We start from the raw sequence: 18,471 nt of genomic DNA on the forward strand, positions 1-18,471 counted from the left end.
CCTACAACTCAACATGGCAAGAGTGCTTTGTGAAAGGGCAGAGAAGAGAAGAGAAAGACCTGAGGATATGTTGATGCCAGGGCAGTTGCTGACCCACTCTCAGTAGAAAGCAGCAAAACCTCTGTGGCAGAGGATGGTTTGCTTGTTTGTTTATCATGTATGGATAAAAAGATTTGATTCCTGTGTAACTGGCAAAATAAATTCATTAGGAAAGGCAGACAGAGGAAAAGGGTGAGAAAGACTATTAGTTGGTTACTGCTTAATTGATTTTTAGTGTAAGTAAAATTGCTGAAAATATGAAACAGAAAAGAGTCAATCATACTAGGTAAAATAGGCAATAGAAAAAGGTGTTATTGGACAACAAATGTTCTCTTGGGAATTTGGAAAATATAGTGTTCAATTCATATACGGCTGTCAGTCACTAGCTAAACTCCCACACACACAATGCAGGGGAGAGGTGACTATGGAAGCTTATGAATACAGTGCAAAGGAGGGTGGCACTTTGCTTGAAAATACTAGCAACTGCCTGATGAATCTGTTGTCTTAAATTCTTTAGTTAAATGATCAGGAGACTACCAGTTTAATGGGAGGGATAATTGAACAGAATGGACTGTTCAAGTTGAGTTCAGCACACAGAAAATCTCCCAGAATTTAAATATAATTGAATCGACCCATTTGAAATGAATGAAGGCATGAATAGAGCAAGTTTTTCCTGAAAAAGATTACTGCTCGACTTTCTTACCTTCTTTAAACAATAAAGTATCCCCTTGAGGACCTTGAAATTGTGCATGTACAAGCAAATCAAGATTGGTTTTATGATGACAAGCTACGAGCCAAGCAAAATGATATGATTCTGATCCAAACAACTACCTATCTTGTGATACAGGCAGTTCCTTTTGCTTGAGCCCCCTTATTTCAACCTCATGTCCAGAGGGTGATAGACCATATGGGAAATGACCCACTTGTGACCACATCTGCCATGTATTTGTTTTAATAATGAGAAAAAGGGTTGAGCCATTCAAAAGAAGAAAGATAGCCAACAGAAAAATAAGAATAATAATAACAAAAATAGAAAAAAAAACAATGGCTTAGTTAAGTCAACTCTTCAGGTGATAGATAATGAATAAGATGGAAATAAGAATGAGCATATTGACAGTGCTGCTCTCAAATACCACTAATACATAATCACCAGCTCAAGGATGGTAATGTACCCTGGCTGAGTGGCTATCACAATTCAAAGGCACAATAAATCCTTCCCCACTTCTACTAAATTAGATACATTTAAAGCCAAGATGCTTAATAGGAATGGAAGAAGGAATTGGTATGATACATTAATGAAGGCTTTTCCATTGCTGGCCCATGGTTGGATGTTGATAAATGTTCATCTTTTCTGGTTTCAACGGTGATGCCAAAAAGAAGCTTTTTCTATATTGAGATATAATTCTCCGACCATACTATTCACTCAAACCCCTCTTTGTAATTAAGGTTAAGCAGTACTAAATTTCAGGATGTTTGCCTTAATTCTATTTCTTTGTGAGTGTGTTACATAAATAAATTCTTGGCCACCCATCTTTCATTTGGTTATTATATATTTTTATATCCCTTTGATTTTTAAAATTTTGAAAATATTTTTGCCTTAAATAAATCTCTTATATTCAGCATATGGCAGGTTTTATTCTCTCTCTTAATCCATTCTTGTAGCCTCTTCCTTTAAATAGATGCTTTTATTGTGCTTATATTTTATATTCTCCTATGAGAATTTCTTTTGTAGTTATTTTTAAACTTTTAAGCTATATAATTCACTACAAATACCTCTTCCAAACTTCAAACTTTTTCATTCTCCCATCCTTCTGAACATAACCAGGAAATTAGCATGTTTTATCTACCCACAGGAAAACATATATATCCTTTTTACAGTTGTCTAGAATTTTAGTTTCACCATTTTAAAATATGAAGTTCTTTTATATTAAATATACACCACTTACTAATGGTTTCTGTTTTCTTTCTTTTTTTTGTGATTCTCAAACATCTTTAAGACAAGAAAGATTCTTTTAAATTTTAATCTATTGTATCTCAATATTTAGTTTCAGTAAAATATCTTAGAAAGCAACAAATTAAATAACTTTCCTTTTTAATGTATCTAGAAGACAACTTTTTCATCAAATTTCTGAAAGTTAGAAAATTCATCAGTAGACAGTCCTGAGCTACACTGAGGACATTACTGCTGATTATATTATGTCTGTTTTGAGATCTTTTCCAGCTTGAGAGGCTTCTACTGAGCTATCCTCACACACAGGGATCCTTTCCTCAGCTGTGTCCAGTCTACTAACAAGCCCATCACAGGCATTCTTTGTTTCTGTTACAATGTGTTTTATCTCTAGTATTTCTTTTGGGTGCTTTCTTAGGATTTCCATCTCTCTGCTCACATTGCACATCTATTCTTGCATGTTGTCTACCTTATCCATGAGAGCTCTTAGCATATTAATCTTGATTGCTTAAAATTTCTGGTTTGATCATTTCAACAACCCTGACATATCTGGTTCTGATGCTTGTTCTGACTCTTCAAATTGAGTTTTTTGCTGTTTGGTACACCTTGCAATTTTTTTCTTGATAGCTGGACATGACAACTGTGTAAAAGGAATAGTTGTAAAGAAGCCTATACTAATTTGGTGGTGAGGTGTAGGGGGAGGGGAAGCATTCTATATTCCTATGATTAGGTCTCATTTAGTTGGTCTTTCAGTTAGCCGATGCCTCTGGACTGTGAACTTCACAAGTATTTCTGTTTTTTCCTCCCCCCTTAGGTGTGACAGGATGGCTAGAGTGGGCTGTAATTGGGTATTTTCCTTCTCCCATGCGGGAAGTTAGAGCTGGCTGGAGTTGGGTATTTCCCACCCCCAGGTCAGTGGGTTCTGATAATACCCCAGCAGGTTAGGCTTCTGTTAAGTAGTTTCCCCTGAGGGCAGGCCTTGTTAAGAAAAGCAGCATGCTCTGGTTATTTCTTTTTCTTTTCTTCTTTTTTATGTTCTATCGTAGCTTTTATTATTCCAGAAATTTTCAAACATTCACTAAAGTAGAAGGAATAGTATAATGAGCTCTGATGTGCTGAGGATTCATCTTCAATAATTATCAACATTTGCCAATTACAAAATGGTTCCTCTCCGTCTCTCCTTGCCTGAAATGTGAGGGGCTTTTCTCCATTATTTACTCTAGGAACCTGGTGGACTTCCTGGAGATAATCCTGTGGGGGCCTTCCTGTGATTGGGTTCCCCTGGAGTTTTTAACTTCCAGAGGTGTCTGCATGGAACCTCCGGCGATTCCTCACTATAGTTCAGGTTTTCCGTACCTGGCTCCTATTCCATGGCAGTTTCTGCCGGGAGTCTCCTCTCTGGTCAGCCAAGACTCCTCATATTCACTCCTCTGTCTCTCCGCATTTTGTGTCCTGCTCCCTCCCCCTTTTAGGGATCCAAGAAGAATTATTGATTTTTCAGTTTGTTCAGCTTTTTTAATTTATTGTTAGGATAGAGGGGGACTTCCAAGCTCTTTACTTGTGCAACTGAATTAGAATTTTTTTTTAATTAGTGCACTATTTTTAGAGTAGTTTGAGTTTACAGAAAAATTAAGCAGAAACTACAGAGTTCCTATGTACTCTCTTCCTCCACATATAATCTCACCTATTTAGTTTACCCTATTATTAATATCTTGCATTAGTTTGATACATTTGTTAAAACTGATGAATCATTATTATGTTATTTCCTAAAGTAAATAGTTTACATTAGGATTCACGTTTTTGGCGTATAGTTCTATAAGCTTTGACAAATGCATAATATCATGTATGTACCATTACAGTATCATACAGAATAGTTTCACTGCCCTAAAATTTCCTGTGCTCCACCTATTTATCTCTCACCCCCTGCCCACCCCTAACCACAGCAACTACTGATCTTTTGACTGTCTTCATGGATTTGTCTTTCTCAGGATGTCATTTAGTTGGAAACATGCAGTATGTAATCATCCCCAACAGGCTTCTTTTACTTAGCAATATGCATTTAGGGTTCTCCCATGTTTTTTCATGTCTTGATAGTTCATTTCTTTTTATTGCTAAATAATATTCCTTTCTCTGGAGGTACCACAGTTTACCCATTTACCTATTAAAGGATATCTTGATTGCTTCCAGTTTTTTACAATTATGAATAAAGTTGTATAACATTCATATGCAGGTTTTTGTGTAAACATGTTTTCAACTCATTTGAGTAAATACTTCGAAGTACAATTGATGGATCATATGATAAAACTATGTTTAGTTTTGTAGTAATCTGCAAACTGTCTTCCAAGTGGAAGTGGCTATATCATTTCATGTTCCTGCCTGCAATGAATGAGAGTTCCCACTGCTCTACATTCTCATCAGCATTTGGGGTTGTCAGTTTTTGGGGTTTTAGTCATTCTAGATGCATAGTGGTAACTCATTGTTTTAATTTGCAATTCCCTGTTGACATATGATGTTGAGCAGCTTCTCAAATGCTTTTATTTGCCGTGTGTATTATTTTTTCCCTCTCATCCTGTGTGCATTTTATGTACTTTTTCTTCTTACTGCATTAGCAAGGCTTCTAGTATGATGCTTAATAGGAGTGATGAAGAGGACATCCTTGCCTTTTTCTTGATCTTAGGGGGAAAGTATCTAGTTCCAACCATTATGTATGACTTTGGTTACAGGGTCTTTTTTGTAGATTTTTTCTTATCAAGCTGAAGAAGTTACCCTCTATTCCTAGTTTAATGAGAGGGTTTTTAAAAAAAAATCATGAATGGGTATTTGACTTTTTCAAATACCTTTTCTACATCTATTGATATGATCATAGGATTTTTCTTGTTTAGCCTGGTGATGTGATGGATTACATTAATTGATTTTGGAATGTTGAAACAGCCTTGCATACCTGGAATAAATCCCACTTATTTACAGGTGTAGGGCCACTAGCCTACGTGTCCTTTAAACCATGTTTCCTTGAGACTTCTTGTCTGGGCTAGCACTAGCGCTCATGATGATAACAGTCCTGGGCATGGCCAACCCAGATGTTTTTGCATGGGAGAGTTAGCACAGAGACCCTTGGAGTCTGAGGGAACATGGAGGCCCTCAGGGAAACAGGGGGCTCTGGTCCTTGGAATGCAGGGACGATCCCCCTTGGCAAGCACTCAGCCTTTGTTCCTTTGCCTACTTAAGGAAGCGTCTCTCAGGGAGCAGTAGCAGGTGCACATTTCCTGTCCAGCCAGCCGCTACTGGACCTTCCCTGTAAGTAACTCCCCAGTAAACCCCTACATCTCATTCACTATCTTCGGGTCTTTTCTTCAGTTTCTCGGCAACCTATCCTGCACTGCTCACCCAGCTGGGCATGTGGGGGAAGAACAGTATGTAATTATTTTTATAAAAGGTCAAATTTTACTTACTAATACTTGTTGAAGGTTTTTGCATCTGATTTCATGAAAGATATTGGTTTTCAGTTTTCTTTCTTTTTTCTTTTTTTTGGTCATGTTATCCTCCAGTTTCAGTATTTGGATAATGCTGGCCTCATAGAATGAGTTAGGAAGTGTTTTCTCTGCTACTATTTTTTGGAACAAATTATAGAGAATTGGTATCATTTTTTTCTCAAATATTTGGTAGAATTCACCAGTGAAACCATCTGAGACTGGTGCTTTCTGTTTTGGAAGGTTATTATTGATTCAATTATTTTAATAGATCAAGGCCTGTTCAGATTATCTGTATCTCCTCGTGTGAATTTCTTTAGATTATGCCTTTCATGGAATGTTCTATTTCATCTAAGTTTTCAAGTTTGTGGGCATAAAGTTGTTTATAATATTCCTTTATTAGCCTTTTACGTCCATGACATCAGTCGTGATGGCCACTCTTTAACTTCTGATATTTGTAATTTGTGTCTTCTTTTGTAATTTTTTCCTCTGTTAGCCTGACTGGAGGTTTATAAATTTTATTATAGCAGACTGAAAAGATGGTGATTCATATTTTGCTTTGGCAAAATAAAACTGCCGACTGGGTTAAAGTAGGTATGGAAAATATTCTTAGTGAGCTTGCTTTAGGAGGACAAGTTTTGAGACACAATGTTACTACTGCAAGTCACTTGTCATTTTAATTTTGTACCATTAGTGACTACAAGAAGTAGTTTAATTCAAAAAGGAGTTGAACTGTTTGCAATGAGGGACTCAGTGGAAAAAAACATACAGATATTCTAGAACTTTCAGCATGGAGAGTTGTGACTACTTCTTTTCTAAAATCATATTGAGTAAGTTTAAGTAGTGAAATGAACAACATTTAACTACTTACAATATCTTCTTGTGGCATAGAAAACATTAAGGAAAGCATGTTTATAAAATTCATTGCTGAGATATCTGAATGGATTAATGTAATTCCCAGGGAATATTTTCATCTGAACATCCCAATTCAAATTTTCTATAAACCAGTCAAACCCAACAGAGCCCAGAAAAATTGAACCAACTATCTGAGCTACAATCATCCAGCAGATTTCACATAACCTCAGTTAAAAATAAATGTTATTTTTGTAAGCCACTGAGAATTTGTGGTTGGTTTTGTTGCAAAAAATGAAGTTGCATAGTACAAAATGGGAGACGGGGAACCATTAAAACTACTATTTTTCTACAAATATTCTAACCTCCTCAATACCTTATATATATTAGGTAGCTTTTATCATTCAAAAAATGCTTTCACACTTGTGGCATCTGGTCCTTATCAGTTAGATTGTGAGTTAGTTAGGTTGTGAGTTAGACCAAAGATACAGTACCTGTCCTCTAAGTTTTACAGTCTAGAAAACTAAGGTTTGTACAGGTAATTTTCTACTATCTGGGAAAGATGAGGAAAGAATCTAGGTCTTTTGATATTATGACTAGTATTTTTCATTACCCTAACTTGTTTGAAAATTTATTAAGCATCTACATGTGAATTTTCCCTGGTTCACATTTATATTAGTCACTTACTTAAACAGCAATGAAAGGAATTAAACAAAAAAAATATAAACTCTTCCAAGAGATACAGGCATTATTGACATATTCTTCATTGGTTTGAGGAGGCAGCAAATCATTCAGGAGCCAGACTATCTGTGGTCATAAAAAACACATGTATCAACTTGATTCTTATAAAATATCAGCTGCATCTGGCTTCCTGATTTGTATCGTAAGCGACTTTTAAGTCATAAAGAAAGTACTAGCATTCCCATCTGCTCTGCAGCACACATTCTACCACCTGATTTTATTTTCATTTTTTTCCATCTCCAAGATTTATATATCATCTGGTGTGCTTATGGAGATTAAAACCTCCTTGAGGACAGAAACTTTATTTTTCTTCTATTACTACATCCACCATGACTTTAAGAACAAATAGATGTTTAAAAATTTTAACTTAATCCATGAACGAATGGACAGAATTTTCACCTCCCTTGCCAAAATCAGTTTTTGTTTGCTATTGCTAAAATGGTACTATCTATACAAAGGCTAATCTTAAATTGTATTTATCTCTGTGCATGGCAACTTTTCTTCTGATTAATAAATGTAAGTGAATAACCTTCCTTGTGTTATATATTGACTTTTTCAGAAATTGTCATTATACATATTACATATAAATGTATATATCTGTTAGACAAAAATAAAAACACAGTTCTTACCCTCAGAGTTCTTCCATTATAGAATGCCATTTGGCAAAATTTTTATATATGGACTGTTATTAATAAAACTTCTAAGAAAATTACAAAATTCATTAATTCTATGAAAGGAAATAATTTTTACACTGATTTATATTCATGAAATTTAATTTCATAGTTAACCAAAAAGTTCAAAACTGTCAATGAAGAAATCTCTTCAGCCTAATTACTGTCAAATTTTGAAAATGTGCAGACTGTGCTGTGAATTCTGGTTAAGAATAACAAAATTAAGACTTGGTAGAATTTAAGAGGCAATATATTACCTATTTGCCTCATACGATGTCTATCCTTAATCGAAACTTGTATATAAATCTTCAGTGCTGCCACATTGCTACTTAAATCTATTTACAAATTCCCGTACCATTGACCTCATCTAAGAAGAGGTGATGTGTCACTCTACATTCCAAAATGTAAGAATTCACCTGAAGATAATTGGATCCTTGTAGACCTTACTTAATGCAATCTCAGAAATGATCATGCTTTCAACAGCAGGATTAGATATATGTATAGATATTCAAGTCAATAATTTTTATTCCAAATTCTTATCCAGAATGCATAATGGAATTGTGTGTATATAAAGAGTTTTTCACCTTGAAGGTTACCAGTATTGTTTTAACTGTTAACATTATACGTACCTTTGCTGAACAAATCGTTTTTTCTTGGCTACTACAAAGTTTGTCAATGTTTTTCTGAACTATTATGATCTCCAAATTCTCCTTTTATGTTGGCATTTTCGATTTGGTCTGTATTTTATGTTTGATTCTAAAAGAATCGTGCTTTCTACTATACCTAGGATTTAGGGATGACTAGTTTTCCTTTACACTTTATTTTAATTAAGTTCAAAATTCATATATTGAGCTAGGAACTGTGCTCAGCTCTGATAATGAGTAGGCCAGCAGTGACTATAAGAGTTTCCCTTAGGAGTGGAGAAAGAAATAAGAGACAGAGAGCATGCATGGAAACAAATAATTGGTTATTGTAGTACTGGTGTAACAGAGGTGGGAAAACATCTGCTTTATGTAGATAAAGGATGGTGCAACTACCTCTACATAAGAAAGTCTTTATATTCATGTGCTACCAATCACTATCTGATGGTCCCATATAAAGCTAAAATCTATAAATCTATATAACACTTTGTAACTCACTTTCATTGCAACTTAAATTATTTCCTTATTTTCTCTTTTCAAGTATTATAGAATTTTAGCTATATCATTTGATTTCTTAAGCAATTATACTAAGAAAGGTACAATATACACTATTTAATAAATGGATTAAGAACTATTTTTATGGTCATCTTTGTTTGAGGCCAAGAATCTAAAATCACCTAATTTCAGCGATTGTGAAAGTTCTGGGGAATAAATTGTTATAGGTGAATTAGAAACCACTACGCATGCACCACAGTTTCCTGTTACTAGAGGAGGTTCTGAAATCTGAGATCACCTGGCCTATTTAATTTTGGAAAACAAGGTAATGTTGCCGAGGATTTGATTTTTTTACATATATATGAGCAGAGAAAAATTAGAATGAGAGCCTTAAATTATTTTTTCTTACATTGTTTGTTGTTGTTGTGGTTGTTACTCAATCTTCTTAATATCTTACCTTTCTTTAAATCATTCTGATTTCTATTTTAATTTTTTTTGAGATACTAAAAATCTTATTTTATGAAATGTTATATATGTATGATGAGCTGCACAGATTTTGAAGTGTACAATTTGACCAGTTTTGACAATGTATTCACTCAATGGAACCCATGTAACTTTCAAAACATAGAACATTGCCATTACTCAAGAAACTTTCCTCATGCCCTTTCTCAGTTGATTTCCCACCCCCACCCCCCCCCAAGAAACAATCTAATCTGATTTCTATCACCATGGCTTAGTGTGTTTTTTTTGTTTTGTTTTTTTGAGGAAGATTAGCCCTTAGATAACTACATCCTTCTCTTTTTGCTGAGGAAAACTGGCCCTGAGCTAACATCCATGCCCATCTTCCTCTACTTTATATGTGGGACGCCTACCACAGCATGGCTTTTGCTAAGCAGTGCCATGTCTGCACCCAGGCCACAGAGAAGGGGAACGTGCGCAATTAACTACTGGTCTACCGGGCCAGCCCCATGGCTTAGATTTTATTTTTTTGCGTTTTATAGAACTTTATATAAAGGTAATCATAAGATATGTACTTTTTTGTTATTGGTTTTTTTCCCCTCAGCTTAGTGTTTTATATTTATCCATGTATTTGCGTATGTCACTAGTTAGCAATTTTTTATTGATAGAACTGTTTAAAGTTATATGAATATCATGTAGTTTATTCATTGTCCTGTTGATGGATATCTGGACAGTTTCCAATTTTGGCTATTATGAATATTACTATACAATTATAAATATTACTATACAAGGCTTTTTGCAGAAGTATATTTTCATTGTACTAGAGTAAACTTGATGAATCAAAGGGTAAAAGTAGGTACCACATTTCAAGACACTGCCTAACAGTTTTCTAAAGTGGTTGCAAATTTTACACTCCCAAAAACTATATATGAGACTTCCAATATCTCCACATCCTCCCTAATATTTGATGCTGTCAACCTTTTCCATCTTAGCCATTATACTGGCTGTGTGGTGTTAACTCTTGTGATTTTAATTTTCATTTCCCTAGTGACTAATAAGTCAAGCAAATTTTGTTCTTATTGATCATTTATATATGTTCATTTGTGAAGTGTCTGTTCAAGGCTTTGCTCATGTTGTGTTAAATTATTTTTATTATTGAGTTGGAAGTTCTTTATATATTCTGGAATCAAAGTATTTTTTAATATGTGTATTAAAAATGTTTTCTCCCTATTGTGATATGCCTACTTAATGGTAGATTTTGATGTGCAGAAGTTTTTAATTTTGATAAAGTACAATTTATCAATCAATTTCTTTTGGAATTTGTTTTTTTCTGTGGCATTTCTATGGAATATTTGTCTCTCCTAAATTTGTAATCTTACCACCTATGTTTTCTTACAGAAGCTTTCTTACAGAAGCTTTCTAGTTATGGTTTTATATTTAGCACCATGATTAGTTTCAAATTAATTTTTGTGTATGGTGTGAGGTCGAGGTCAACACTTCTGTGTGTTTTTTTAGCTTTTAATCTAGATGAATATTCAATTGTCTCAGTACCATTTATTGAAGAATTATTCTATCCTTAGTGAATTGCTTTGGCAAATTGTTAAAAATTAACCATAAATGTATTGGTATATGCCTTGGCCCTCTGTTGGGTATTAATCTATTTATCTATTCTTTTTCTATAACCACACTATCTTTATTACTGTAGCTTGTAAGTCCGGTTCTGTTAGAGCTTCAATTTTCTTTTTATTTTTAAGATTACTTTGGCTCTTTTAGGTCATTTAGATTTACAAATTTTTTTTAGCACCATGTTATAAAAATCTATTACAGACCTACTGAAAGAGTCTTGAATCTATAAATCAGGTGTTTGCAAACAACAGTCCAAAGGTCTAATTTGACCTCAGTTTTTGTAAGTAAAATTTTATCAGGACACAACTATGCCCATTCATTTACATATTGTCTAAGGCTGTTTTTGTGCTACAGCATGCTATGGTATGCTGAAAAGTTGTGACAGAGATGATATGGCTTTAAAAACCTAAAATATTTGTTATCTTTCTCTCTATAGGGAAAATTTGCTGACCCCTGTTCTAGTTTAATTTGCAGAGAATATGTATCTTAAATATTGAGTTTTCAAATCCAAGAACATTTTATTTCATTTATTTAGATATTCATTGATTTCCTTTATTAAAGTTTTATAGTTTCCCGCATAGAATTCTTGAGTGACTTTTGTTAAATTTAACTATACATATATATATAATTTTTTGATGCTATAACATATGACAGCATTAAATTTTATTTTCTAATTACTCACATCTAGTATTTAAAAAGTCAAATTTTGTATTTTGACTATGTATCTGTGATATTGCTAAATTTACTTATTAGAGCTAGTTGTTTTGTTTGTGGATTTTCCTTTTTTTTTTGGATTCTTAAAATTTCTAAAACATGATTAAGTCATTTAAAATAAACATATGTTTACTTCTTTCTTTTCAATTCATGTATCTCTTATTTTTGCCTCATTGCAAAATGGTCTTCAATACAATGTTGAATTGCCCTGGTAAGATTGAAATACCTTGCTTCTTCCTGATTATGGGGGAAGGTAGTCTCTATTTCATCAGTACTTATGATAGCAGCTGTAGAGTTTTTGGTTTTGATTTTGTTTTTTAGATTTAATTTATCAGGTTGAGAAAATTCACTGCCATTCCTAGTTTACTGAGAAGTTTTATCATGGCTTAGTGTTGAATTTTCTCCAAAGTCTTTTCTGCATCTTTCACAGTTATCATATAATGTTCCTACTTTTATTTTAATGGAGTAAATTAATTTTATATATATTTTTTATGTTAAGACAACTTTGACTTACTTTGAGTTTAATTTGTTCTTCTTCATCTAGCTTCTTAATGTAGAAGTTCATTTCATTGATGTTACACCTTTTGTCTTTTCCATTATTGCATTTAATGCTGCAAATCTAAACACTAGCTCATGAGGCAAATTTTAATAAGTTGTGTTTTCATCATTATTCAACAAAAATATTTTCATTTTATGTTGAGATTTTTTCTTTGGCTCATGATCTAGTAGATGAATATTGTATAAATTACAAGCATGTGGAGATTTTCTAGATATATCATAATTTATTTATAATTTGATATTATTATAGTTCAAAATCAAATTCTGTACGGATTCTATCCTAACAAAATGTAACTTGCTCTGTGGAACACCATATGGTTTATATCATTGAATGTTTCATATACATTTGAGAGGAATGTGTACTTTGCCACAATCGGGTGTTGTGTTATATAAATATCAATTAAGTCAAATTGTTTGGTAGAGTTGTTCAAACCTTCTATGACAGTCATGTGCCACGTAATGATGTTTCTATCAAGGATGAACTGTATATGTGATGGTGGTCCCATAAGTACCATATAGCCTAAGTGTGTAGTAGGCTATTCCACCTAGGTTTGTGTAAGTACACTACATGATGTTTGCACAATGACAAAATAGCCTAACACATTTCTCAGAACATGACCCCGTTGTTAAGCAATGCATGACTGTATATTTACCGATGTTCTTTGTCTAATTCTTCTATCAATTAAAGAGGGATATTAATGAGTCTAAATACTAATTTATGAAGAGATTTTTTTTTTTTTAAAGATTTTATTTTTTTCCTTTTTCTCCCCAAAGCCCCCCGGTACATAGTTGTATATTCTTCATTGTGGGTCCTTCTAGTTGTGGCATTTGGGACGCTGCCTCAGCGTGGTTTGATGAGCAGTGCCATGTCCACGCCCAGGACTCGAACCAAGGAAACACTGGGCCGCCTGCAGCGGAGCGCATGAACTTAACCACTCAGCCATGGGGCCAGCCCCTATGAAGAGATTTTTTTAAAGGGATTATTATATTTACTATATATTTACTCTTCTAGACATTCTCCATTACTTTCCTAAGAATTAGTTTTCTATATGGTATCATTTCTCTTCAATCAAAAGAAATTCTTTTAATATTTTTATTTGGTAAGTCCGCTAAAGTCTTTCAAATTTTGCATGAAATGTCTCTATTCATTGATCCTTCCTCTGCTGTTTCCAGTCTTCTGGAAAGCCCACAAAAATAAATGTTTATGCATAATCTGAGAGGTTTTTTTTAATCTTAGCACTTCCATTTAGTGCTTTTAACAATTTCCATCTCTTTACTGAAAAGCGTCATCTAATCCTTTATGTTGTTCACATTAGTCTCTAAAATCTTTAATGTATTTATCATAGCTACTTCAAAAATTCATTCCTAAGAATTCCAACAGTCATTTCTGGGTCTGACAGTATTCAATATTTCCTCTCTTGATGATGATAATGTGTATTTGCATATTTGATTGCATGTCAGATACTTTGTATAAAAGAAAATAAAATTGATGTAAATTATTGTGTTTGCCGTAAAAATTAGGACCATTTCTTTTTTTTAATTTAATATTTTTTCCCATGTTATTTATTTATTTATTTTTAATTGCAGTAACATGGGTTATAACATTATATAGCTTTTGGATGTACATCAAAATACATCTCGAATTCTGTGTAGCTTACATCATGTTCAATACCCAAAAACTAATTATTGTCCATCCTCTCACATGTGAGCCTAATCACCCCTTTTGCCCTCCCCCCTTCCCCCATGGTAACCACCAATCCATTCTCTGTTGCTATGTCTTTGTTTGTCATTGTTTTTATCTTCTGCTTATGAGTGAGGTCATATGTTATTTGACTTTCTCCCTCTGACTTATTTCACTCAGCATAATACCCTCAAGGTCCATTCATGTTGTCACAAATGGCCAGATTTCATCATTTCTTATGGCTGAGTAGTATTCCATTGTGTATACATACCACATTTTTATCCATTTGTACCTTGATGGGCACCTAGGTTGCTTCCAAGTCTGGCTATTGTGTATAATGCTGCAATGAACATAGGGGTGCAAGTATCTTTATGTCTTTGTGTTTTCAAGTTCTTTGGATAAATACCAAGCAGTGGGAGAGCTGGATCATATGACAGATCTATTCATAATTTTCTGAGGATACTCCATACTGCTTTCGATAGTGGCTACACCAGTTTGTACTCCCACCAGCAGTGTACAAGTCTTCCCATCTCTCCACATCCTCTCCAACATTTGTTGTTTCCTGTCTTGTTAATTATGGCCATTCTGACTGGAGTGAGGCAATACCTCATTGTAGTTTTGATTTGCATTTCCCTGATAGCTAATGATGTTGAGCATCTTTTCATATGCCTGATGGCCATCCGTATAACTTCTTTGGAGAAATCTCTGTTCAGATCTTTTGCCCATTTTTCAATTGAGTTGTTGGTTTTTTGTTGAGCTCTATGAGTTCTTTGTATAATTTAGATATTAACCCCTTATCTGATATATGGTTTGAAAATATCTTCTCGTAATTGTTAGGTTGTTTTTCAGTTTGTTGATGGTTTCCTTTGCTGTGCAGAAGGTTTTTAGTTTGATGTTGGCCCATTTGTTCGTTTTTTCTTTTGTTTCCCTTGCCCAGTCAGACACAGGACTTGAAAATATGCTTCTAAGACTGATGTCAAAGAGCAGACTGCCTATGTTTTCTTCTAGGAGGTTCACGGTTTCAGGTCTTACATTCAAGTCTTTAACCCATTTTGAGTTGATTTTTGTGCATGGTGTAAGGGAATGGTCTACTTTCATTCTTTTGCATGTGGCTGTCCAGTTTTGCCAACACCGTTTATTGAAGAGACTCTCCTTTCTCCATTGTATGCTCTTGTCTCCATTGTCAAATATTAACTGTCCATAAACATGTGAGGGTTTTTTAATTATTATTTGGTTTATTGAGTTATTGATAGGTTACAATCTTGTGAAATTTCAGTTGTACATTAATGTTTGTCAGTCATGTTGTAGGTGCACCACTTCACCCTTTGTGCCCACCCCCCACCTCACCTTTCCCCTGGTATCCACTAAACTGTTCTTAGTCCATAATTTTAAATTCCTCATATGAGTGGAGTCATACACAGATTATCCTTCTCTCGCTGGCTTATTTCACTTAACATAATTCTCTCAAGGTCCATCCATGTTATTGCAAATGGAATGATTTTGTTCTGTTTTGCAGCTGAGTAGTATTCCATTGTATATATGTACCACATCTTCTTTATCCATTCGTCTGTTGCTGGACACTTAGGTTGCTTCCACATCTTGGCTATTGTAAACAGTGCTGCAATAAACATTGGGGTGCATAGGACTTTTGGGATTGCTGACTTCAAGCTCTTTGGATAAATACCCAGTAGTGGGATGGCTGGATTGTATGGTAGTTCTACTTTTAATTTTTTGAGGAATCTCCATACTGTTTTCCATAGTGGCTGCACCAGTTTGCATTCCCACCAGCAGTGTATGAGGGTTCCTTTTTCTCCGCAACCTCTCCAACATTTGTTGCTATTAGTTTTAGATATTTTTGTCATTCTAATGGGTGTAAGGTGACATCTTAGTGTAGTTTTGACTTGCATTTCCCTGATGATCAGCGATGATGAGCATCTTTTCATGTGCCTATTGGCCATCAGTATATCTTCTTTGGAGAAATGTCTGTTCATGTCTCCAGCCCATTTTTTGATTGGGTTGTTTGATGTTTTGTGGTTGAGTTGCGAGAGTTCTTTATATATTATGGATATTAAGCCTTTGTCAGATTATGACTTGCAAATATTTTTTCCCAGTTAGTGGGTTGTTTTTTTGTTTCAATCCTGTTTTCATTTGCCTTGAAGAAGCTCTTTAATCTGATGAAGTCCCATTTGTTTATTCTTTCTATTGTTTCCCTTCTCTGAGAAGGCATGGGGTCTGAAAAGATCCTTTTAATACTGATGTCAAAGAGTGTACTGCCTACGTTTTCTTCCAGAAGCCTTATGGTTTCAGGTCTCACCTTTAGGTCTTTGATCCATTTTGAGTTTATTTTGGTGAATGGTGAAAAAGAATGGTCAATTTTCATTCTTTTACATATGGCTTTCCAGTTTTCCCTGCACCATTTGTTGAAAAGAGCTTCTTTTCTCCATTGTATTCCCTCAGCTCCTTTGTCAATGATAAGCTGTCCATAGATGTGTGGTTTTATTTCTGGGCTTTCAATTCTGTTCCATTGATCTGTGCACCTGTTTTTGTACCAGTATCATGCTGTTTTGATTACTGTAGCTTTTTAGTATGTTTTGAAGTCAGAGATTGTGATGCCTCCCATTTTGTTCTTTTTTCTCAGGATTGCTTTAGAAATTCGGGGTCTTTTGTTGCCCCATATGAATTTTAAGATTCTTTGTTCTAATTCTGTAAAGAATGTCATTGGGATTCTGATTGGCATGGCATTGAATCTGTAGATTGCTTTAGGTAGAACAGACATTTTAACTATGTTTATTCTTCCAATCCATGTACATGGAATGTCTTTCCATCTCCTTATGTCGTCATCCAATTCTCTCAGAAAGGCCTTGTAATTTTCATTATATAGGTCCTTCACTTCCTTAGTTAAATTTACCCCAAGGTGTTTTATTCCTTTTGTTGTGATTGTGAATGGTATTGTATTCTTGAGTTCTTTTTCTGTTGGTTCATTACTGGAGTATAGAAATGCTACTGATTTATGCAAATTGATTTTATACCCTGCAACTTTGCTGTAGTTGTTGATTACTTCTTACAGTTTTCCAATGGATTCTTTGGGGTTTTCTATATTTGAGATCACATGAACATGTGGGTTTATTTCTGGGCTCTCGATTCTGTTCCATTCATCTGTGTGGCTGTTTTTGTGGCAGTACCATGCTATTTTGGTTACTATAGCTTTGTAGTATATTTTGAAATCAGGGAGTGTGATACCTCTAGCTTTGTTCTTTTTTCTCAGGAATCCTTTGGCTATTCGGGGCCTTTTCTTGTTCCATATAAATTTTAGGATTCTTTGTTCTATTTCTGTGAAAATTGTTGTTGGAAATTTGATAGGGATTGCATTGAATCTATAGATTGCTTTAGGAAGTATGGACATTTCAACGATGTTAATTCTTCCAATCCAAGAGCAGGGAATATCTTTCCATTTCTTTGTGTCTTCTTTGATTTCTTTCAACAATGTTTTATAGTTTTTGGTGTACAGATCTTTCACCTCTTTGGTTAAGTTTATTCCTAAGTATTTTATTCTTTTTTGGCAATTGTAAATGTGATTGTATTCTTAATTTCTCTTTCTGCTGCTTCGTTGTTAGTGTATAGAAATGCAACCGATTTTTGTATGTTGATTTTGTATCCTGTGACTTGACTATATTCCTTTATTGTTTATAAAAGTTTTTTAGTGAATTCTTTAAGGTTTTCTATATATAAACTCATGTCGTCTGCAAAGACTGACAGTTTCACATCCTCTTTTCCAATGTGGATCCCTTTTATTTCTTTTTTTTGCCTGATTGCTCTGGCCAGGACTTCCAATACTATGTTAAATAAGAGTGGTGACACTGGGCATCCTTGTCTGCTTCCTGTTCTTAGAGGGATAGCTTTCAGTTTTTCTCCATTGAGAATAATATTTGCTGTGGGTTTGTCATATATGGTCTTTATTATGTTGAGGTATTTTCCTTCTATACTCATTTTATTTAGAGTTTTTATGATAAATGTGTGCTGTCTTGTCAAATGCTTTCTCTGACCTATGAAAATGATCATGTGATATTTATTCTTCATTTTGTTAATGTGGTGTATCACGTTGATAGATTTGCAGATGTTGAACCATCCCTGCATCCCTGGAAGGAAACCCATTTGATCATGATGTATGATCTTTTTAATGTATTGTTGTATTCGACTTGCTGGTATTTTGTTGAGGATGTTTGCATCGATGTTCATCAGTGATATTGGCCTGTAATTTTCTTGTTTTGTGTTGTCCTTGTCTGGGTTGGGTATCAGGATAATGTTGGCTTCGTAGAATGAATTAGGAAGTCTCCCCTCCTCTTCCATTTTTTGGAAGAGTTTGAGAAGGATAGGTATTAAGTCTTCTTTGAATGTTTGGTAGAATTCACCAGAGAAGCCATCTGGTCCTGGACTTTTATTTTCTGGAAGGTTTTTGATTGCTGTTTCGATCTTCTTTCTGGTGATTGGTCTATTCAAATTTTCTACTTTTCTTGGTCCAGTTTTGGAAGGTTGTATGTTTCTAAGAATTTATCCATTTCTTCTAGATTATCCAATTTGT

The sequence above is a fragment of the Equus asinus genome, chromosome 1, assembly GCF_041296235.1.
Source record: "Equus asinus isolate D_3611 breed Donkey chromosome 1, EquAss-T2T_v2, whole genome shotgun sequence".
Taxonomy (NCBI): Eukaryota; Metazoa; Chordata; class Mammalia; order Perissodactyla; family Equidae; genus Equus; species Equus asinus.